The sequence below is a fragment of the Lissotriton helveticus genome, chromosome 9, assembly GCF_964261635.1.
Source record: "Lissotriton helveticus chromosome 9, aLisHel1.1, whole genome shotgun sequence".
Classification (NCBI taxonomy): domain Eukaryota; kingdom Metazoa; phylum Chordata; class Amphibia; order Caudata; family Salamandridae; genus Lissotriton; species Lissotriton helveticus.
This window is the reverse complement of record NC_136070.1, coordinates 730,628,232-730,652,840: the sequence shown is the minus strand read 5'-3', so window position 1 is coordinate 730,652,840 and position 24,609 is coordinate 730,628,232.

The window sequence follows — 24,609 nt, the reverse complement described above, 5'->3', positions numbered from 1 at the left end:
TTGCTTGAGTCCGAGGTTGTCGAGGTTGTCGAGCAGGCTGATGGTGTTGCGGTCGTTGTTGTTCTCCAGGTGGAAGTTGAGGTCCCCCAGGAGGATGTAGTCGGCGGAGGGGAGAGCGTGCGGGCTGATGAAGTCGGCGATGTCCTCGCTGAATCGTGTGCGTGGTCCCGGGGGTCGGTAGATCAGGGTGCCTCTGAGGGTGGTCTTCGGGTTGGTGTGGATCTGGAAGTGCAGGTGTTCAGCGGTGGTGAGGGTGTCATCGGTGTTGGTAGTGATGCGGATGGTGTCTCTGTGGATGATGGCGATGCCTCCTCCCGTCTGGTTGGCGTTTCGGTCCCTCCGGGTGATCTTGTAGCCCTCTGGGATGGCGATGGCGATGTCTGGGGCTGAGGAGGCGTTCATCCAGGTCTCGGTGATGAAGGCAACGTCGGGGGTGGTGGTGTCGAGCAGGTTCCAGAGTTCTACGGCGTGTCTGTGGACGGAGCGGGTGTTGAGCAGGATACACTTGAGGTGGGTGCTGCTGGAGTTCGGCTTGGCGGGTTCAGGGAAGGTCCGGATGCAGGTGAACTTGCAGGCGTGGCAGCTGAAGGGTCCGTGGGTGTGCTTTGGGGCGGCTCGGTGACATCCTGGGATTCGGCCGGTGTTGAGTGCGATGAGGTCGGCGGCGCTGTAGGTTCGTCGGGTCGGCTTCCGTCGGTGGGGGCCAGGGGTCCTGGCGCTGGTCGCGATCCGGTCGCGGACGGGCGCAGACGGGCTTACCTTTGGCGCGCCTTCGGCGCACAATCGGCGCGCCCGCTGCTCGTGACCGCTGCGCGTTCGCACGGTCGCCATTTAGGGCGAAGTGCGCGGGTGGGCGGGTCAGCTGGGAGGCGGGAGCGGGGAGGGAACACAAGGAAAAAAGGGGCGGGGTCGCAAGTGGTGGCGGGAAGCGGGGGCGGCGAGGGAGGCGGGAAACAGGACAGGGGACGGCGAAACAGGCACAAATTCTTCACAAAACACGCTAAACACGGGCCAAAAAAGACTGGGGGATAAAAAAACAAGCACAAATTACAGGTGGCGCAAAACAAGGGAAAAGACAAGAGAAATCAAGCAGACGCTTGATCAGCAGACGCTTGATCAAGCAGACGAATAATCTGATGAACCTTCTAAGTATTCATGTTTTGTACATTTTGCTGACATTTCTAAGTCTGCCATCATGTTATTAACAGTCTCAAAGTCCCAATCATCAGACAATGTGCTGGGTGAAACAAAGGCACTCAAGGAAACCTTAAATTGATGTGGAATCCTCAGCAGCTTGAAATGACCATAAATGTCATAATCAGTTCTATCCCAAGCTATACCACCAGGTAGAAGAACGGCTGTGATGTTTACTGATGACAGGTCTCTTTGCTCACGATGAAATGATTTGTGTGGTTTCAGGAGCAAGTTGCTGTTCTTACTTGCTGTGTCCATTTTACTGTATTTTCCATCTATCTGCTTTCCCAAACTTAAAACAAGAATGAGCCATAGTAGGAGAAAAAGTACACCTAACACAATCCAAAATTCAACCCACGGTGAAACTAGATACTTATTTGTAAGCTGGTGAAAAAGTTCTGTGACTTGTTCATTGAAAGTTGTATTTGCTGGCGTTGTTTCAGGGTCACTGGGATCCTCAGAAAACGTATCAAAGTTGATGAAATAGCCAGAAGCAGTTCTGTCAATTGTTGGTATTGCATCTGGATTATTTGAAATCGCTGGAGCTGCTTGGTCCCTTGACATACTAGTATAGTCAGATGCTACATCATTGTAGACCGGAGTTTCTTGACGAACTGTTATTTGGGTTTCAAGAGGTACAAGTTCCATGGCTTTTTTGCATAGCCCTTCTTTTCTTACTGCAGATTCTTCAAAGGTGATGAGTCTCTCAGTCTGAACCTCTTGGATAGTAGCAAGATTTAGTCGTCTGCTAAATCTTTGGAGTCCACGAGGCCTACTACTTATTATCGGCCACATGGTGTGGTTTTACCAGGTCAATTGATACGAACCAGTTCTACTTTCTTCCAGCAAGGGGCGGCAATAACACTGTTCTTGATCCGTGGATTGCTAGAACATGTACTGGTTTTCTGTATGAAGGCCCAAATTCCTTCTTATCCGCTATTTTTTCTCTGACCAGATCCCCAATCTTTGGAATCCAGACAGGTCTTGCTGGGACAGGTGGTTTCTCTTCAGTGGTCGTGGGCTTCTGTATGGTGTTGCTTAGACTTCTTCTTGTTTCATTTAAGTTCTGCAAAACACCCAAACGGTCTTTGATATCAAAGGTTTTTTGTTCTACCACTGAAGTATGACGATCAAGGTCTTCGACAATCATTCTAGTACCAAAAAGGATTTCATATGGAGTGATTCCACCCAGAGAATTTCTTGGCAGATTTTTATGACTACGTTGGACACTTATTAGATGTTTGACCAACCCGTCACCCATGCCTAATACCCTTGCTGTTATAGATTGCTTTATGTCACATTTTTTTCTTTCCACAACCGAATTTCCCTCAGGATGGAATGGACTTGAGTACCGCAATGCAACGTCCAAGCTGGCCATGGCCTCCTTGTAAGCTCGAGAGCTAAAAGCAGGACCCTGGTCACAATGTAGCGTGCCGATTTCGTATGTGCCGATAAAGACTCACAAATCTTTTATAACAGTTCGGGCGTCAGCCGAGCGCTGAGGCCACATCCAAATGAATCTTGAGCATGAATCCACTGCGACCATGATATATTTATAGTTGCCATCCCTCTGTAAGGGACCACAGTGGTCCAGGTAAACACATGCTAATGATTTATCTGAAATTAGAAGGGGTGTCTGCGCCGGGCGTTTCACTGTTGAAACTTTCATTTTCTGGCAGATTTCACATTCCAAAACATAGTTTCGGGTCTGTTTTCTCATGCCCGGCCACCAGTATCTTTGCTTTAATAATGACACTGTGGCGGAAACACCTGCGTGTGCAGAGGCAAGTCCTTTATGTGCTGCTAAAATTAGTCCTAATCTGTGTTCCATGTTTGGAATTACTCTATACCCCACTCCAGTTCTGCAAGTATTCGTTGTAAGATTGGACGCAGTAATACAAATCGCACAGTATGCGTTTGGGGAATTCGCGATCTGTATTGTCAAGCACCATTTTGAAAGCCTGTAGTTCAGTCTCCGAGAGATTGAGTTTTTGTGACCATAGGTCGGAATTTACCATTGCGCCAGCGACCTTTAACAATCGCACATGCAGCACTATAAGCTTGTTTACCCCGAATTGCGGGTTGTGCTGATCCGCCTGTATAAATTATACATCCGTAATGTTCTAGAGGCAGAATCTCAGTGGGCAGAGGACATTCTTGTTCGTATTGTAGAAATTCTTGAGTTTTCAAGTAAGGGTCAAAAACGTATTCAACGTCTGTTGCAGCAAGAGAATTAACCCATTGTATCCATCTCGGATGTAAAGCCTTTGCATTCGGAATGCTTGCTTTTGTTACTGCCTCAAAGGCAGGTACAGGAGTAACGACCTTTATGCGTTTTCCCTGTGCGAGAGCTCTCTCTTTTGCTACTGCAGTTTGAACCGCTGTCAGAATTTTTTCTGTTGAAGTGAATTTCATTTCAGCTTGTGTGTACAAGTCTGATTTATAAGCTATTGGGGCCTTTTCCCCTTCATTAAAGGTTAGGTATGTGAATCCGCATCTTACTGGGATGATTCGGATTACAAGGTTGCGTACATTTACGCGTGTCTGTAAATGGGTTGTTGCTAACATGTCTGTTTGCACTGAACGCAAAATTTCTGTGAGTTTTTGAGTGCAATTAGTAGGTTTGAAATCAGGTTTGATTAGTTCGTAGAGAGGTTTAACCCTTTCTGCGTAGTTTAGAATATAAGTTCTTCCAAAATTCAGGAATCCTAGAACTGACTGTAAGTTTTTCAGTGCTTTTGAAGGTTGGAGCAGCGCACATTTTTCTAAAAAGTTTGCTGCCAGTGCTTTTGCCTTCACTTGAAAGTTCGTATCCTAAGAATAGGTGGGCAAATCTTTGATTTTTTTTAATTGAATTTCTACCCTTCAGAGGTGAAGCCAAGTATTATGGTGTTCACCTGTTCAAGTGCCTGTCCAAATCACCGTCTGTAAGACAGATGTCATCGACATATGATAATGCCTCATCATCATACGTTTGCAGTAACTCTGTTACTCTGGCTGAAAATAACCCTGGACTATTCTTGAATCCCTGGGGGAGACGACAGAAGTGATGTCGTATCCCCATAATTAAGAAAGCAGTCAAATACCTGCTTTCAGGTGTGATATTTTGACAGAAGAAACCGTTTGAAATATCTAATGTGGTTTTATATTTTTTGCGCAAAATGTTATTCATCAGTGCTGCACTGTGTGCATTTTGCACTGCAAAGGTTTTGCAACAAGAATATAAATGTCTATAGTCCAAAACTAGACGATATGTATTGCCTGGTTTGGAGACAGGAAACAAAGGATTTTTCATGGACGAGGTGCATTTTTCAATCACCCCTTGGTATTCAAGTTGATCTAAGATCTCCCTGACCTGTTTTTTTAGATTCTTGCTTAACTGGATACTGCTTCTGAGCAGTTGGTTGATTTTTTAACTGGATCTTATGGTGAGGAGAATCCTCATCCCATCCCACATGATTTTTATATAATGCTGGAGCCTGGGCTACAACCCATTTTCTGGCATAGGTGTATTTTTTATGAATAGGAATATGATTTGAGAAGGCTGGCATAAGGATCTCTTCGCCATGTGGGCACTCGCTGACAAATTCAGGTGGCCAGTCTTTTTCAGCCAGAAGGATGTTATAACCCTTAGATAGTTTTTCCCAATAGAATGCTCTTATTTTTCTAGTTATGTCTCCCTCTTTCCGGAGTGCTACTTCATATAACTTATGGGGTACACTAACCCGGGTAAAGGCAGTTTCAACTTGAATGTATTCATTCAGGTCCACTGTCTCCAGATGATCCTTCAGGATCTTGCAAGCTATGGTAACTTCTGCTGCGCTGTCCAGCATTTTCTGGGCCCACTCCCAGTTCTTGAGTTGTGTCCTCAAGATCCTCGGCATGTCTGATTTTTAGACTTGCTACCTTCTTTTTGATGAATTGAGTTTTCTTATTTTTTTGGAACGTGTTGATCATCTTTGGATTTCATGCGTTCTTCCTTGTGTTCTGATCGTCCTCTTCTTTCTGATTTCTGTGAGGAAGTCTGAAAGGTACGAGAGAAACGTGTATCAGTATCTTGATATCTATCAGGATTTCTCAAATTATCCCTGTTTCTGAGGTTATACCTCTTTTCAGAGGGCTCCTTTTGAGGAGACCTACCTCTGGATTGAGAACGCTTCTCTTTATGAAGTGTCTGTCTAGTATTTTCCCACTTCTTTTTAGGAGTGGTGAGATTATTTTTAATAAAATCTTTTTCAGGATTTTCTGTTAGTTCGGGCTTTACTGGTTTCCCTCCCAAACTATCTCTACCTAGTTCTTCATAGGATTTTTCTATTAATATTCTGGCCAGTTCATATGGTTGCTCAGTTACATCAAGTTTAAATTTTTTTTTTTTCTTCAAAAACCTATATTAAAGACCAACAGACGTCACATATTATTGCATACTGTCTACATCAGCGTCTCGGCTGCATAGTGACAAGTCAAGCATATATAACGGATGGATTGCGGGGCTGGGGAGTACACAGCAAGCCACCTACAACCTCTTCGGGATGGCCGCGTGTGAGAAGTTGGCCTGGTAGGGGATGTTTCCAATTCTGGAACCACCTACTACCTGACCAAACAATCCCCTTATGGTGTCTGGTTGTAAGTCAACCTTATTAGACAAGCTATCCTAGGGGTAGCATGGACTAAGCAGCCTAAAGGCTTAACTTAAGAGGTCGTGTTAAGCGAGCTGTTTTACCACATACAATCCTGTAATACCAAATGAAAGGACACCACACAAGTATATATTATAAAAATATATGTGTTTATTACTAAAAACAATCCCCAGTATTCTTTATGAATAAAGGGGCACAAGCGTTAAATCAAAAGCACTGTTTAAACATACAAGTTGCACAATTATGGATGAGGGCGGGTGGCCACTCAAACCATATACTAAACAAGTGGTATAAGAAAGGCCACTCGAGCAGTGGTTAGGCCTAGGGCCTAGGGAATCGCTGGGAGCAGTCAGGACAAGCAATGCTGAAGTCGGGAATGGCCCTCGGGATTCGGGAGATGTGCGGAAAGCGCACGCATGCACCAATGTTAACCAATGGTGCGTAAAAGTCAAAGAGTTAAAGTTTAAGGACACTTCCGCTGAACCTAGAGGAACAAAACTTAACACACAGACCCTAGAGGTGTGCACCAGTGTGGGAACACCGGCGGAGCAAAGTTACCTCACCCACAGGAAGTGGGTGCACAGGGTCGAAGTGGCGTCGGGTTTTGACACGCAGGCTCTTGGTGCTTGGAGCTGAAAGGGCTGCAGGCAGGGTGAAGACGAAGTGTCCGGTGGAGTCCAAGGGTGGACTCAAGTTGTAGAGTACCTGAAAGCAGAGGGGACAGAGTCTGGGTCACTCAGCAGTGACCAGGGTGGAACCAGGACGGAACCAGGCAATGTCGGGCGCAATCAGGTGGTCGTCGAGGAGCTTCTCTCCGCTGTCACGTGGGCTCTGGGGCATCTGCGACGTCCAGGAGCAGGTCACGATCTGTCCCACGCAGGCTCTCACCGTCGGTGCAGTCGGCTTCAAGTTTGGAGCAAACAAGCCTTGGTAAGAGCAATCCACGCAGGATCGGAAGATTGCTTCTCACTCGGACCAGGAAGGTCAGAGTCGGGGCTCCTTTTCAGGGGAGCTGGTGTGGATCTGGAGCAACCAGATTCACGAGTCTTCTTAGGTAGTTCGTCGGCACAGGGACCACAAGCCAGCTGGCAAGTGACCGGGCCAACGCGTTGAGCCAAATCGTGCCAAAGGGCCCCACGCAGCACTCGTCGAGTGTGGAGGGCTGAACTTCGGCTCAGGAGTAGCTCAGGGTGGGGGCTTCTCAAACCCCGGTGCACAGCTTCGAGGGTCACTCGTGGGCTGCACGGTCAGCGTCTCGTGGTCACTTCAAGATGGCGTGCCCCACGCTTCCGGTCGCCTCCACGGGTCTCAGCTTTGCAGGGACTGTGGATCGGGCTGTTAGAAGCTGGGCAGGCTTGATCTCGTTGATCTCAGTCGCTCGAGTTCCGGCGGGAACTGCAACTAAGTAGACATCGAGGGCTGGATGGTGCCTGCTGCTGCAGGGTGGTCACTCCTTGACCACAAGGGAGATTCTTCGGGCTTCCACGTTGAGATGGAGGGCGAAGGGTCCAGAATATCGTTTCAAATGTTTCTTCCAGGAAATCTGATGTGCATTGGCACTGCTCCCACTCTTATTCGAATCTGGTGGGCGTGATTACCTGCTAGGTCCCCTCCTATGGGCGGGGACCCAGGAAGTGGGTGGATACACCCCCTTCCTTTGATCCAGGCCGCCCTGGCACGAGGGCTGGAGTGCCCCAGAACCGGTTTGGCCGGATTATGCAAGGGGCAGCCTTGTGCGCCCCAGGCAGTGTCTGGTTTCTTTCAAACCTCCCTGCTACAATACACTATCTCCTGTCTGGAGGGCGGTGACACCCTCCTGTGACAGGAAACCCTTTGTCCAGGACCCCCTTGACTGAGTTTCGGTCAGCTCCAGGGGTCCAGACATTTGTCTGTGGCAGAGGCATCCATTTTGTGGATCTTAAGGCCTTTGGAGAAATCAACCGCATTAAAGTGAAGTAACATGTCTTACCCCTCTAGAGGGGTGGAATGCCATCCCCGTCGCCAGAACTGGCGAGGGGATGGTATTCCAAAGCGTATGACACCTTACACGACATGTTTTGATAAAGCCAAACCAAAGTTGCTAAATAACCGCGAGGATTATAAGGCACTTAATAGTATATGGTATGGCATTATCCTGAAACAGCTTAGGGATTTGTTCCCGACGGCTGCAGACAGGCTCAGCTCATGCTAGAGCTCTTTCTCACATAAAACCATGCACCCAGCCTCCAGGATTGGTGAGGCCTGACTATAGGAGTGGCTCATAGGTTTACATGTGTCCAGATATAGGTTTTAGACATAGGTATACTATATCTAAGCAAGGGGTGTGTACACCACCTTACCCCAGCTGAGTGATCAGCCAGTTGTGTCAATTTAAGAACCAGTCAGGGGTGGCAAAAGATATGCTGCAGCCCCTGGTAGGCCTTAGTGGCTCCTGTGCCCTGTGCACCTATAGTGCATTCTACAGGGGCTGACAAGGAGTCCATTTCCAATTGGTATGTGCCTATAGCACATGTGTCATTAATTTAGTGAGAGAACAGCAGGCTGGGGGTCTGATCAGCAGGCCCACAGCCTCAGTAGTCGAAAACCAGTGAAGCAAAAAGCAAAAATTTGGGGTGACCATAGGATAGCAGACCCTACTCTCCTACACAACCCCCCCCCCAAACGCAGGGACATTAAACTAACCTTGACCAGATAAGTCTTCATGTTCTAAGTGGAAGTACCTGGAGAGACCATCTGCATTACCATGGTCAGTCCCTGGGCGGTGCTCCACTGTAAAGTCCATCCCCTGTAGGGAAATGGACCACCTGAGTAGTTTGGGATTTTCACCCTTCATCTGATTAAGCCATAAGAGGGGCTTATGGTCTGTTTGCACCAGGAAGTGAGTTCCAAACAAGTAGGACCTCAACTTCTTTAATGCCCAAACCACAGCAAAGGCCTCCCTCTCAATGGCTGACCAACGTTTTTCTCTTGGGGTTAGCCTCCTGCTAATGAAAGCAATTGGCTGGTCTTGACCATCTTGATTAAGTTGTGAGAGTACAGCTCCCACCCCCAACTCAGAAGCATCTGTCTGAACAATGAACTGTTTGGAGTAGTCAGGACTCTTTAGGATAGGTGCAGAGCACATGGCCTTCTTCAGGTCTTCAAATGCCTTCTGACAGCTAACTGTCCACTGAACCTTTTTTGGCATCTTCTTGGATGTCAAGTCATTTAATGGTGTCACTATAGACCCATAGTTTTTCACAAACTTTCTGTAATACCCAGTCAGGCCCAAGAAGGCTCTGACTTGTGTCTGGGTAACTGGAGGAGCCCAGTCCTGTATGGCCTGGATTTTGCTTTCCAGTGGCTGAACCTGGCCTCCACCTACTAGGTGGCCCAGGTATACAACCTTACTCTGCCCTATCTGGCACTTTGTGGCCTTGATAGTTAGGCCTGCCTTTTGCAGGGCCTCCAAAACTTTCTTCAGGTGGATCAGGTGATCCTCCCAGGTGGAGCTAAAGACAGCAATATCATCCAGATAAGCTGCACAAAAGTCATCCAACCCAGTAAGGACTTGGTTCACCAACCTTTGGAAAGTGGCAGGTGCATTCTTCAAACCAAAGGGCATTACTACAAACTGATAATGTCCACTAGGGGTAGAGAATGCTGTCTTGGCCTTTGACTCCTCAGCTAGTCTGATTTGCCAGTAGCCAGCTGTCAGATCAAATGTGCTCAGAAACTTGGCAGAAGCCAATCTGTCAATGAGCTCATCTGCTCTTGGAATGGGGTGAGCATCTGTCCTAGTGACAGCATTGAGACCCCTGTAATCCACGCAAAACCTCATTTCTCTCTTACCATCTTGGGTATGAGGTTTTGGCACCAGGACTACTGGGCTGGCCCATGGGCTCTCTGATGGCTCAATCACTCCAAGCTCCAACATCTTTTGCACCTCAGCCCTGATGCAATCCCTGACATGATCAGGTTGCCTGTAGATCTTATTCTTGACAGGCAGACTGTCACCAGTGTCCACAACATGGGTACACCAGTCAGTTTGGCTGGGTGTGAGTGAAAACATTTGCCTGTGAGCCTGCAAAACTTGTCTGCAGTCCCTCTGTTGCTGGTCAGTGAGGCTGCCTGCCAAGGCTACTCCATCAACTGAACCATCATCAGGGTTCTGAGAAAGCAGGTCTGGGAGAGGGTCACTCTCTTCCTCCTGTTCCTCATCTGTGGCCATGAGCAAGCTCATGTCCTCCCTGTCTACAAATGCTTTCAAGCGATTCACATGGATTACCCTGTGAGGGCTCCTGGGTGTTCCAAAGTCTACCAAGTAGGTGACTTCCCCTTTCTTCTCAATAATAGGATAGGGTCCACTCCACTTGTCTTGGAGTGCTGCTGGAGCCACTGGCTCCAGTACCCATACCTTCTGTCCTGGTTGGAACTCTACCAGCACAGCCTTTTGGTCATGCCAAGCTTTCTGCAATTCTTGGCTGGCCTCCAGGTTTTTGGATGCTCTTTCCATGTACTCAGCCATCCTGGAGCGGAGACCAAGTACATAGTCCACTATGTCTAGTTTGGGCTTTTTGAGAGGTAACTCCCATCCTTCCTTCACCAAACACAATGGACCTCTCACAGGGTGGCCAAACAAAAGTTCAAAAGGGCTGTAGCCAACCCCCTTCTGTGGGACCTCTCTGTAAGCAAAGAGCAGGCAGGGTAAAAGAATGTCCCATTTCCGCCTGAGCTTCTCTGGTAATCCTTTTATCATGCCTTTAAGGGTCTTGTTAAATCTCTCCACAAGCCCATTGCATTGTGGATGATATGGGGTGGTAAACTTATAGTTTACTCCACATTCCTTCCACATTGCTTTTAGATAGCTGGACATAAAATTTGTCCCTCTATCTGATAGTACCTCCTTAGGAAAGCCCACTCTTGAGAAAACTGCAATGAGGGCTTTTGCCACCACAGGTGCTGTGGTGGTCCTTAGGGGAATAGCCTCTGGGTACCTGGTGGCATGATCCACTACCACCAGTATGAATCTGTTCCCAGATGCTGTTTGGGGGTCCATTGGACCCACAATATCAATTCCAACTCTCTCAAAGGGGACCCCCACCACAGGTAGTGGTATTAGGGGGGCCTTTGTTGTGCCACCTGACTTACCACTGGCTTGGCAAGTGACACAGGAGCGACAAAACTCCTTGACATCCTCTGACATGTGAGGCCAGTGAAAGTGTGGAACAAGCCTGTCCCACGTCTTGTTCTGGCCTAAGTGTCCTGCAAGGGGAATATCATGGGCCAAGGTAAGGAGGAATCCCCTAAACTGCAGAGGTATCACCAACCTCCTGGTCATGCCAGGCTTGGGGGCTCTAGCCTCTGAGTAAAGGAGTCCCTCATCCCAATACACAGTATGGGTACCTTGGGCATCCCCAGCAGCCTCAGCAGCAGCCTGCTGTCTGAGGGGTTCAAGGGAAGGGCAATCTAATTGAGCCTGCCTCAGGTCTGCCCTTGAGGGTCCCCCTGTCCCCAGAAACTCAACCTGGTCAGGTTCAAGCTCCTCAGAGACAGTCTCCTCTTGGACTGCAGAATCAGTTTCCTCTGAAACCTGATCCTCAACCTGGGGCAAGGTGGAAGGCGAGGCCTTTCCTCTCTTGCTCCTTCTCTTGGGTTGTGGCTGGTCTATTGTCTCAAGATCCACCACTGGTTCAGGAAGGCACTTCTTAGCCTGAGCCCTTGTCATGGCAAGGACATGCTCTGAAATCCCTAGCATTTCTGCATGAGTCCTGTACTCCACTTCTGACCATGCTGAGCTTTCAAGGTCATTGCCTAACAGACAGTCTACTGGTAGGTCTGCACTCACCACAACTTTCTTTAGGCCATCAACCCCTCCCCAGGAGAAGTTCACAACTGCCACACTATGGGAGGTAGTGGAGTTGCTTGCATTGGTTACTAGGTAGCTCTCTCCTAGTACAATCTGTCCAGGGTCCACAAAGCCAGGGGTCACCATGGTGACACTAGCACATGTGTCCCTGTAAGCTTGAGCCAGTTTCTCATTTATTAAGGGAGTCTGCCTGTATTTGCCCAGGTTAGCGGGGCTTACTGCAGTGGGCAACTCAATGTCCACATCATACAGGAGAACTGCCTGTGTAGGGACTCTGACTAGGCCAGATCCTACTTCAATACCCAGGGTCAACCCAGCTACACCCTTGGACTGTGTTCCACCACTGCTTACTGTACTTGGGGTTGCAGTTGCTTTAGGAGCTGTAGTGGTGGGAACTGGATTTGCCTTGGTGCACTCACTGCCCCAGTGTGAAACTGATTTGCAGGTATTGCACCAAGGTGTCTTTGGACCTTTGTTCTTCTTCTTCTTGTTACCGGTTTGGGAACCACCCTCCTTACTATTAGTTTGGGGGCCTGAAGACTTCTGGTCTTTTTCTTTATCTTTCTGATTCTGATTACCACCCTTCTGGTCTGTTTTCTTCTGGTCACCACCTTGGTTCTGGGGTTTCTGCTTAATCCTTGTTCTGACCCATTTGTCTGCCTTCTTTCCCAATTCTTGGGGAGAGGTCAGATCAGAGTCAATAAGGTATTGATGCAACAGCTGGTTTGTACAGTTATTAAGGATCTGTTCTCTCATCATAAGATTGTACAATCCTGTATAGTCTGAAACTTTACTTCCCTGCAACCAACCCTCCAAAGCCTTAGTGGCACACTCCACAAAATCAGTCCAGTCTTGAGTCTGTGCTTTCTGGGTGTCTCTGAACAACAACCTGTATTGCTCAGTGGTTAGGCCATACCCTTCAATGAGAGCACTCTTCAAAACAGAGTAGTTTTTGGCATCCTCAGGTCTAACTGTGAGGAGCCTGTCCCTCCCTTTCTCAGAAAAGGAGTACCACAAAATTGCAGCCCACTGATTCTCAGGAACCTGCTGTACCATGCAGGCTCTCTCAAGAGCAGTCATCCATTTGTGGATGTCATCCCCTTCTTTAAAGGGGGGCACAATTTTGGTCAGGTTTCTATTGTCATAGGCCCTGTCTTTTTCTCTTGGAAAATTGCTGCCACCAGTGACATCTAAGCCACTTAATTTCTGCTCTCTTGCCAAGGCAAGTCTAGCTTGAGCCAAGGCTACCTCCTCCCTCTCTATCTGGAGTTTGACAGCCCTCATTCTGGCCCTATGCTCTAACTTTTGAGAAGCATTCATGCCTCTCTGTGATTCTCTGGAGGCACTAGAAAGATGAGAGTCCCCTGAGGGAGATCTCACTCTTCTGTTGCCTGGGAGAATCATATGTTGGGTTCTGGGGAGGTGCTGGCCCTCTCCATTCCCCAGTAGGTCCAAGTTGGCCTGGCTAAGCCTACCAACTGGAACCTGGCTACCCTGATCCTGTACTCCTAAGTCCTCAACCTCTGAGTCCTCATCCAAGTCATCATCATCCTCCTCTTCAAGGGGATCAACTGCAGGGGGGTTCCCTCCAGTTCCTGTATCTAGGGAAGCTGCTTTTGCCTTCTCTAAGTCATCCTGTTCTAGGATTTCTACTAGGATTAGGCAGGTGGGGCTTCTGCCCCTTTTTAACCCTCTTGCTTTGCACAAGGCAATCAAGTCTCTGCGGGTTAGTTTGTCATATCCAAAAGTTGCCTGGGTAGGGTCAACTGTCACAGGACTAGACCCTGAGGCCTTTCCTGTGTCAGACATGGTTACTAGTGAGGTGTAAGTGGTGCACTTACCTACACTAAGTGTTTTCCTACTGGACCTTGCTAGTGAGTTGTAGTCAGGGGTGTGCTAATCCCTTCAACCTACAACTACTAAGTTCAGTAGAACTTAATATGCTAAGCTTTTGATTTTATATGTACCTAGAGGTACTTGATGTGATCTTTCAATTTGATATAAAGATTGCAATGGTAAAACAACAGCAAGCTCAAATCCGCACCGCTGCTCACCAATGTGAGAAGTTGGCCTGGTAGGGGATGTTTCCAATTCTGGAACCACCTACTACCTGACCAAACAATCCCCTTATGGTGTCTGGTTGTAAGTCAACCTTATTAGACAAGCTATCCTAGGGGTAGCATGGACTAAGCAGCCTAAAGGCTTAACTTAAGAGGTCGTGTTAAGCGAGCTGTTTTACCACATACAATCCTGTAATACCAAATGAAAGGACACCACACAAGTATATATTATAAAAATATATGTGTTTATTACTAAAAACAATCCCCAGTATTCTTTATGAATAAAGGGGCACAAGCGTTAAATCAAAAGCACTGTTTAAACATACAAGTTGCACAATTATGGATGAGGGCGGGTGGCCACTCAAACCATATACTAAACAAGTGGTATAAGAAAGGCCACTCGAGCAGTGGTTAGGCCTAGGGCCTAGGGAATCGCTGGGAGCAGTCAGGACAAGCAATGCTGAAGTCGGGAATGGCCCTCGGGATTCGGGAGATGTGCGGAAAGCGCACGCATGCACCAATGTTAACCAATGGTGCGTAAAAGTCAAAGAGTTAAAGTTTAAGGACACTTCCGCTGAACCTAGAGGAACAAAACTTAACACACAGACCCTAGAGGTGTGCACCAGTGTGGGAACACCGACGGAGCAAAGTTACCTCACCCACAGGAAGTGGGTGCACAGGGTCGAAGTGGCGTCGGGTTTTGACACGCAGGCTCTTGGTGCTTGGAGCTGAAAGGGCTGCAGGCAGGGTGAAGACGAAGTGTCCGGTGGAGTCCAAGGGTGGACTCAAGTTGTAGAGTACCTGAAAGCAGAGGGGACAGAGTCTGGGTCACTCAGCAGTGACCAGGGTGGAACCAGGACGGAACCAGGCAATGTCGGGCGCAATCAGGTGGTCGTCGAGGAGCTTCTCTCCGCTGTCACGTGGGCTCTGGGGCATCTGCGACGTCCAGGAGCAGGTCACGATCTGTCCCACGCAGGCTCTCACCGTCGGTGCAGTCGGCTTCAAGTTTGGAGCAAACAAGCCTTGGTAAGAGCAATCCACGCAGGATCAGAAGATTGCTTCTCACTCGGACCAGGAAGGTCAGAGTCAGGGCTCCTTTTCAGGGGAGCTGGTGTGGATCTGGAGCAACCAGATTCACGAGTCTTCTTAGGTAGTTCGTCGGCACAGGGACCACAAGCCAGCTGGCAAGTGACCGGGCCAACGCGTTGAGCCAAATCGTGCCAAAGGGCCCCACGCAGCACTCGTCGAGTGTGGAGGGCTGAACTTCGGCTCAGGAGTAGCTCAGGGTGGGGGCTTCTCAAACCCCGGTGCACAGCTTCGAGGGTCACTCGTGGGCTGCACGGTCAGCGTCTCGTGGTCACTTCAAGATGGCGTGCCCCACGCTTCCGGTCGCCTCCACGGGTCTCAGCTTTGCAGAGACTGTGGATCGGGCTGTTAGAAGCTGGGCAGGCTTGATCTCGTCGATCTCAGTCGCTCGAGTTCCGGCGGGAACTGCAACTAAGTAGACGTCGAGGGCTGGATGGTGCCTGCTGCTGCAGGGTGGTCACTCCTTGACCACAAGGGAGATTCTTCGGGCTTCCACGTTGAGATGGAGGGCGAAGGGTCCAGAATATCGTTTCAAATGTTTCTTCCAGGAAATCTGATGTGCATTGGCACTGCTCCCACTCTTATTCGAATCTGGTGGGCGTGATTACCTGCTAGGTCCCCTCCTATGGGTGGGACCCAGGAAGTGGGTGGATACACCCCCTTCCTTTGATCCAGGCCGCCCTGGCACGAGGGCTGGAGTGCCCCAGAACCGGTTTGGCCGGATTATGCAAGGGGCAGCCTTGTGCGCCCCAGGCAGTGTCTGGTTTCTTTCAAACCTCCCTGCTACAATACACTATCTCCTGTCTGGAGGGCGGTGACACCCTCCTGTGACAGGAAACCCTTTGTCCAGGACCCCCTTGACTGAGTTTCGGTCAGCTCCAGGGGTCCAGACATTTGTCTGTGGCAGAGGCATCCATTTTGTGGATCTTAAGGCCTTTGGAGAAATCAACCGCATTAAAGTGAAGTAACATGTCTTACCCCTCTAGAGGGGTGGAATGCCATCCCCGTCGCCAGAACTGGCGAGGGGATGGTATTCCAAAGCGTATGACACCTTACACGACATGTTTTGATAAAGCCAAACCAAAGTTGCTAAATAACCGCGAGGATTATAAGGCACTTAATAGTATATGGTATGGCATTATCCTGAAACAGCTTAGGGATTTGTTCCCGACGGCTGCAGACAGGCTCAGCTCATGCTAGAGCTCCATCTCACATAAAACCATGCACCCAGCCTCCAGGATTGGTGAGGCCTGACTATAGGAGTGGCTCATAGGTTTACATGTGTCCAGATATAGGTTTTAGACATAGGTATACTATATCTAAGCAAGGGGTGTGTACACCACCTTACCCCAGCTGAGTGATCAGCCAGTTGTGTCAATTTAAGAACCAGTCAGGGGTGGCAAAAGATATGCTGCAGCCCCTGGTAGGCCTTAGTGGCTCCTGTGCCCTGTGCACCTATAGTGCATTCTACAGGGGCTGACAAGGAGTCCATTTCCAATTGGTATGTGCCTATAGCACATGTGTCATTAATTTAGTGAGAGAACAGCAGGCTGGGGGTCTGATCAGCAGGCCCACAGCCTCAGTAGTCGAAAACCAGTGAAGCAAAAAGCAAAAATTTGGGGTGACCATAGGATAGCAGACCCTACTCTCCTACACCGCGTTAGTGGGGATAGTGGGTTATGAAGGCAGAATTATCATTACATTCATATATATTATCGGATACGTTAACATACAATGAAGGCATCTTGCAAAGATAATATCCAATTCCACTGGTATGTCACTTGCGATAGCAATCAAAAAGGGAAACATTCATAATCACAAGGAGGAGATGTTTCAGCCCGTAAATATTCTAGCTATGACACTCAACATCCCATTTCTGTTAGTGCGAGAGAGATGGGAGTTTTCACTGGGGGAGTCCAACCGGGAGTAGGTGATACGCATTATGAGGATTGCGTGCTGTGATTTCCGGCGTGTTCCATTAAGTAGGTTTGCAGCGGGCCCCATATATCTCTTGGGCGTGATGAGGGGGGTTGAAGTTCTGCATAAGTGTGTAGTTGCTCCTGGCAATATATTAAGTCCTGGAGCCAGTCCTTAAATTTCGGCGCTCTCCCCTTCCCCCATCTGCATGTAATTTTCCTTTTGGCGAGTAAAAGCACCATGCAGGTGTATTTCCGCATTTTAGCAACAATGGGTTCGGTGTATCCCTTTAGGGCAGTGAGTGGGTCAGTGGGTATGTGCAGGCCGGTCATGATGTCTAATGCAGCAAGCACTTCCTCCCAATAGGACTGTATGGGCGGACAGTCCGAAGCTAGATGACGAAAATCAGCGCCCTCCCCACCACAACAGTCGCAACGATCGTTGTCACGGAGTTTCAGCTTATGCAGTTTTGCTGGTGTGTAGTATAACCGATGTAGGTATTTATAGTGTATCATCCGAAACCTGCTGTTAGAAAAGATTTCTCCTGTCTGTGTACAGCAGTATGCCCATTGCTCATCAGTTAGGGGGTGACCGAGTTCTACTTCCCACCTGCCCAGGGCCAGTGGTGGGTCAAATTCTCTGTTGGTTTGAACAGTGCGGTATAATGTCGACAACACATGTTTTGGGGCGTCTTGTTGTAGTAGGACATGTAGCGGGAGCATCACCGGGGGTTCTAGATGATAAGAAGGTGTGGCAGTTTTTGTGTCCTGCCGGAGCCTGATGTAATAACAGCGGTCCAAGGGGGTAGGGTCGACGTCTTTAAAGAAGTCCTCGCTGGTGCCAAATTTCCCATTAATGTATAGTTGTCCCCAGGTATGTAAAGAGTGTTTGCGGAGAAGTTGTCGAAATCCTCCCTCCTGTGTAACAGGGAGATCTTGTCGCCCTTGTAGGGGGAGGAGAGGAGAATACAGTGGTGTGCAATTGGTCAATTTAGCCAGATCATGCCATGCTCCCACTGTGCATTGGACAGTAGTTGTTACAGCGTGCCTCGGGACCGGAGGGACACTGATGGAGGCGGTGCTGGGAGTGGGGCGCATGTACCGGTGTTCAATCAGATGAGGCATATAGGGAGGAGGCTTCATCCAATATGTAGCAAAGTGTGCCTGTGCGCAGATGTAGTATAATTCGATGTCCGGTATCGAGAATCCACCCACCTTGTACGGGCACGCAAGTGTAGCCCAATTGAGTCTGGCTTGCTTCCCTCCCCACAGTAGTCGTATCAGTTGGGTCCTTATAGCAGAGAAGAAGTGTCGGCTGGGAGCATAAGGAATGTTAACAAATAAGAACAGGAGTTTAGGGCGGATGACCATATTTATTAAGGAAGCCCTTCCAGCCATTGACAGAGGTAACGCAATCCACCGTGTTATCTTGTCGGTGATGGAGTCTAAGGCGCGTCCGTAGTTAGCTGTCATAAGTTCATCTCGTGACCGGGATACAGTAATGCCCAGATAGGTGAGAGTGTCCTCCCACCACTGGAAGGGGAAGTCCGGGGCGAATTTCGTGGTAGTGTCAGTAAGTGGATAAGTGTAGGACTTTGACCAATTGATGTTGACCCCGATAATTGCCCAAACAGGATAAATAAGCGCAATATGGGATTCACGCTGACATCAGGGTGTCGTAAGTATAGAGTGATGTCGTCGGCATAAATTGATACAAGGATCTGCCGCTCTGGGTAGTTAATAGCGTGTTCCTGATAGTGTTGTCTGATTTTAGCAGCAAGGGGTTCGATAGCCAACGCAAATAATAAATGGGAGAGGGGGCAACCCTGCCTAGTGCCTCTCGCTAGCGGGAAAGAGGAAAAGCGCAGTCCATTTACCATCACGGTGGCGCGCAAGCCAGTGTACAATAAGTTAATCCACGCCAGAAAAGGAGGGGGAAAGCCCATGCGTACCAGCACAAAGGACCGGTAATCCCATTCCAGGGAGTCGAATGCCTTGGTGACATCTAAAAATATGGCAGCTGCGTTTTCCTCGGGGTCAATGTCCTGAAGCAAGGCGAATAATGTTCTCAAGTTGTGTGCAGTGCTTCTGGTCGGTAAAAAGCCCGATTGGTCCGAGAGGACCAGCACAGGCATGAGGGGACTAATGCGGTTGGCGATGAGTTTGCGTCCACGTTTATAAGAGAGAGGGGCCTGTAGGAGTCAAGTTGCGTGGGGGGTTTATTTTAACCCTGGGTGTAGTGGGCGGAGTGGGGCTCCGCGGAGCTACGTGAAGTGGGCGCACAACTACGCCCACCCACGCACTCTGCGTAGCCCCACTCCGCGCCGCCCGCCTCCCTCCCGCCCTCACTAAATACATAAATAAATGAATAAAAAGCTTTTAAAAACACTTACCTTGTCTGCCGCGTCCCCGGGGCTCCCTCTCGCCGTCCCGCGATTCGCGCCGCCACCGAATCGGATCCTAATGCGCATGCGCGGGCGGCCGCGCATGCGCATTCCTCACGAGAAATGCGCATGCGCGGCCGCCCGCGCATGCGCATTAGGATCCGAAATGGCGGCGCGCATCGCGGGACGGCGAGAGGGAGCCCCGGGGACGCGGCAGACAAGGTAAGTGTTTTTAAAAGCTTTTTATTCATTTATTTATGTATTTAGGGAGGGCGGGAGGGAGGCGGGTGGCGGCCGGCTACGCACCGTCTGCGGAGCGCGCGTAGTGCCGCCTGGCTACGTCCGCTACGCAAAATGCGTAGGAGACGGCACTCCGTGCACTCCGTGCACGGAGCGTAGCTGGCCGCCCACCCTTAGTTTATTTGGCTTAGGCAAGGAGATAATAAGGCCTTCTCGCATTGTGCGGGGCAGGATGCCAGACTCGCAGGCTTCTTCGAACACATGCCGTAATACTGGAATAAGGAGATGTTTATACATTTTATAGAATTCGGCCGGTAGGCCATCAGGTCCCGGGGCCTTGCCAGATTGCAACTGCATAATAGCCGAAATATTTTCATAATTTTCATGGTGGGCCAGTAGAAATTCTCTTTGGCTATTACCCAACCAAGCTGTGGCAGTATCGTCAAAAAAGGGTTCAAAATCAATTGGGTTGTGACGGTGGATGGAATCAAGGCTTTTATAAAATTGCCTGAATGTCGCTAGAATGTCGGAGGAGTTTCTACGCATCAGTCCATCTTCATCTTCAATCTCCAATATTGTATTGGTGAATCGTGGGGGGCAGACGGAGGAGGCCAGCTCCCTGACGAGTCTTTCACCTTCTCCATAACACCAAGCTTTGTGGTATTTTCTCCTAAATTTACATTCGGGTCATTAAGGAGCTCCCGTAAGCGTGCTTGCAATGTGGGGGAGGGCGCAGACTGGAGAGCAGACTCAGTTTGTTTCAGTTCCATCTCTAATTTGTGGAGTGTATCCCTTATATCTCTTAAAACCCTGCCCCTCTTTGCGATACAGATGCCCCGCATGGTGACTTTAAAAGCCTCCCATATGGTGGATTAAAGGGGAACAGAACCAGTGTTTCGAAGGAAGAAGTCTGTGATTTCTTGTTCGACTTCGTCCTTGAAGACAGGGTCCAGTAAGGATTGCAGGTTAAGGCGCCATGCCAAATATGGGGGTTCCCCCTGTGGCGGGGTGAGCAGGACTGGAGAATGGTCAGAGTATGTGCGTGATAAGTAGGCGGTGTGTGACGTCCAAGCTGCTAATCCTCTATCAACCAGCCAGTAGTCTATGCGCGACCAGGAGGCGTGAACAGAGGAGTAGATAGAGCCCTGTTGTGTCGTTGGGTGATGAGTCCTCCATGGGTCCGTGAGGTCCTGTTCCTCCACAATGTCCCTGAGGGTGCACTGCGCAGCTGTGTATTGATGTGGCTGTGGGTGTGACCTGTCTAAGCTAGGGTTTAGCGCAACATTAAAATCTCCTCCCCAAACCAGGTGTGTGGAGTCTACATCTTGTATCTTTCCCTACAGCACTCTAAAAAACTCCGGGTCATCTGAATTTGGGCCATAGCACGACACTAAGGTGATGGACTGCCCCATTAGCCTGCCCCAGAGCAAAGTATACCTTCCCAGAGGGTCTGCATATGATCCTATGGGGGTGTACAGGAGTGTGTGTCGCAGCAGCAGTGCCCGAGCATACGAGGAATAACGGAAGAATCCTCTGTGGGCTGCCCAGCGGGCAGCAAAGGTAGGAGAAGAGTTAGGAGCTAGATGTGTTTCCTGCAGCATGACGCAGTGGACACTGTGGCGGTCTAAATATACAAGAATATGGCGACGTTTCTGGGGGTCTCCCAAACCACGCACATTCCACGATAGAAAGTTATAGTTTAGCGTAGTGGGACGGGACTCTATCATAGTCTTGATGGAAGAAGACGTGACGGGCTATAATGCATGTATCTACCTGGAGATAGGATAGTCAGTGGAATTGTGTCAAGTGCCTGAAGAATGAAAACATAAAGAACAATACCCATTCCCTCCCGCTTCCCATAATAGCAACGCCAACTTGTTGTGCAGAGCACTCTCCCCCTCCCAGCATCCCCAGCAATCCCAATTTCTTCCTTTTTCCTCCCACATCAGCAGCCCAAACCTGCTGTGGCCCATCACCCTGCCCCCCACCCTCCCAATCCTAAGCACAGTGTTCCCAACAGGGGAGCACGTCATGGCCCAAATCCGGACCAGTAACAAAACAGTAACAATCATACTATTAAGGGTTCACCTGAGAGGTAGAATCTAGAGGGTAACCAGGGGTCTTCCCCGCCGAGGCAAGGGCTTTCGGGCGGTCATGTGTAGGGTCATTTCAGATACATTTTCCAGTACATCTTCACTGTCATGAGGGCCTGCCCGTTCACCAGCCATGGGGTAGATCGCACTCATCCATATCCCAACAGGCAGTCAGGGGGACCAGGGGGCATCCAGACCATCCCAGGTCTCATCATTCCCCTAACTCCTTCGCAGGATCGACCAGTTGTTCACATCTTGAGATCTACAGCAGCAACATGTCAAGGGGGGGCAGACCAGCCCCACCCGGCCCCTACGTTGCAATATCTGGTGATATTTATCCTATAATAGCATCCAATCCAATGTCATGTGGCAGAGTCTCAATGTGTAGACCAGAACCAGGGGTTATGGAATCATTTCACGTCTGAGACACGACCTGCAGCGTTGGGACGATGTGTCGGGGAGGCGCGCTCCATGACTGATCTGGGCAAGGTTTTAAGGAAGTCCTGTGCAAGTTGTGGGGTGGTAAAGAAATGTTGTTTACTTAGATATGTCACCTTGAGTTTGGCTGGAAAGAGCATCGCATAGGGGATGCCGAGCTGTTGTAGTTTCTTCTTTACCGGTAGAAATTTACGCCGCTGCTCTTGAACGACCATGGTGAAGTCTGGATATATGGAAATGTCCAGTCCCTCCTGACGAAGCTGGCCCCGCTCCCTGGAAAGACGGAGGGCAGTATCCCGGTCCCGGTAATTTAGGAGCCGGGCGATGATTGGGCGAGGCGTCGTCCCGAGCACTGGGCGAGCCGCTAGCAAGCGGTGAGCCCTCTCAACAAACAGAACGAGAGAAAAGGCCCCCCTGCCAAAGAGCGTGATCAGAAGGCACTCCACGTATTCCTCCATTCTACCCGTGGTGGTGGATTGCGAAATTCCCAGGATGAGGAGGTTATTCCTTCGAGACCGGGATTCCAAATCCTCATTCTTGGCTGCTATTACTTGCAACACCCTTTCCATTTCCAACGCACAGGACGTCGTCGTAGTAGAAGTGTCCTCCAGATCCGATATCCGACGTTCCGTCTCCGTCAGCTGCTCCTCATGCTTATCTACTCTGTGGGATACCCCATCCAGGCGCGCAGCCATGGGGTCCATTTTAGTTTCAATGGAGGTCAGTCTGGATTGCATGGCTAGTAATAAATCCTTCAAGTCCGCAGTTGAGGGTGCCCAAACCTCCATCTGTTCCTCCTCAGGGTCCGTCTGGGAGCGGATGCCCTTCCGTGCCTCAAAGTTTAATTTGAGTTGGCGTCCATCTGGCTTCCCCATGTCGGTCAACAGCGAGCCAGGAGGGGGGGTCCAATCAGCTACGCAGCTTCAGGGCCTATAACAGTAGCCAAACGAGTCGTGGGGACTGCCATGGCGTGTAGTCTTGGACCGGACCGAGCCTCCTCCCTGCGATGGTTCTCAGGGGGTGAGGATATCACCAGACAGTCCGGAGGGTCTCAGCGATGGTGTTCCCTTCGCTTACTGTAAGTTCACCAGGCTCATCCAATCAAGGATAGACTATTACCAGTACCGCGCAACGCTGCTTCAATCATAGCCGTCAGTGTAGCAGAGGCCTCAGCCATGTGGTATCTATCTGCCCAGTCAGCCTCTATGTAGTCCCTATGGGGGGAGGCCCAGTTAGGAGATGATCACACCAGATAATACAGTAGCATAGGCTACCCAGTATATTATTAAAGCTTATATCCAGCACAGGAAGCAGGACAGTCTCACCACTCTCCCAGTGATGGGGCCAGCGCAGTTTCACGCGGTGTTATGTCGCCTCGCCGCATCCACTTAATCCTATTCCCCCCCCCTCTAGGGGCTTTCCCCCGAAGCAGCCGTCCCGGTCCCGGATGCTTATAGGCCAGATAGGGACTCCAGGTCACCCAGCAGAGTGCTCCACGCGCTGGCAGAGCGTTGTTCTCTTTCCCGCACCTCCGGTGCTAAGCAGCGAGTATTACCGGCCCTGGGGGACTTCAAGTACAGTTCTGGTTATCGGCCCGGGTCTCCGGCCCAGCTCCGCACTGCCAGCCTACCTCTACATCGGCCCGCAGCTCCCAGCCGCACGGCTCGTGGCAGCAGTTCCCTCAGCGAGCGGGACCGGCAGATTATCTCCTGCAATCAGCAGAGGGGCTCACCGCACATTCGGGCCCCCCTGGCAGCACAAATCAAAGGGCGAGCCATCCCCAGCGATCTCCACGGCGACGTACAGCTCCCTGCCTCAGGTACCCAACACCGCCATTCCAGGCGGTGGAGTTCAGCAGCGGATTCTTCAGTCCCGCCAATAGGTAAAGGCAGTTCTCTCAGCGAGAGATAACACCTCCAAGTTCCGATGCTTACATTTATAAATTTGGCGTGTAGAGGAGCGCAATAGCCAGGATACTTTACGGATAAATCGCCCAAACTGCAAGAGCCTCACGCGAGTGAGGCCATCTTGCTTGGCGCCCTCTAGCGCCCCCCAGTTACATCAAGTTCTTTTAGTTTTTGGCGGATTGCCACGGATGCTGCTTCACCTTTATTATTAGCTAATATTATAGCTGAGACCTGTTTGAAATCTTTAAGTAATTTCATACCCAGATTTAAAGCAGGCTCTGCCCCGTATTCATTTTGAATCTGTTTCAGGACGTCTGGTATTACAGCCATAGACGGAACACCATGAGTTTTTGTGTAGATTGCAGCAAAGACTGTACCCCATGTGTCACAGTCCTCCAGGTGTGGTGCGATCCCCAGTGGTAAAGAGATTGTTAGAATCCTGTGTTTCTCATGAGGTGTACTATCGAGAAATACTGCCTCAATTTGAGTAATTTTTTGAGCTAACCAGAATGGAATTTGTTCCCTTTTTGTGGGTAATTTACTGATGACCGATTGTATGGTCTGTGGTGTTATTTTGTTTGTGTTCCCCTGATGAGGGGTATGCTGTGGAATTCTTATAGCAGGTTGGACTGTTAGAGTCCGCATGACATATTGTACCAATTGTCTATGTATTTTAATTAATTGTTTTAGCTGAGCTAACAGTTCTACATCTGTCATTCTTTCAATGTCGGGATGTGGTGTATAGCTGGTTAGTACCGGCCATGGTGCTCCTGGTCTTCCTAGTGGACCGAGCCTGGTAATGTGAT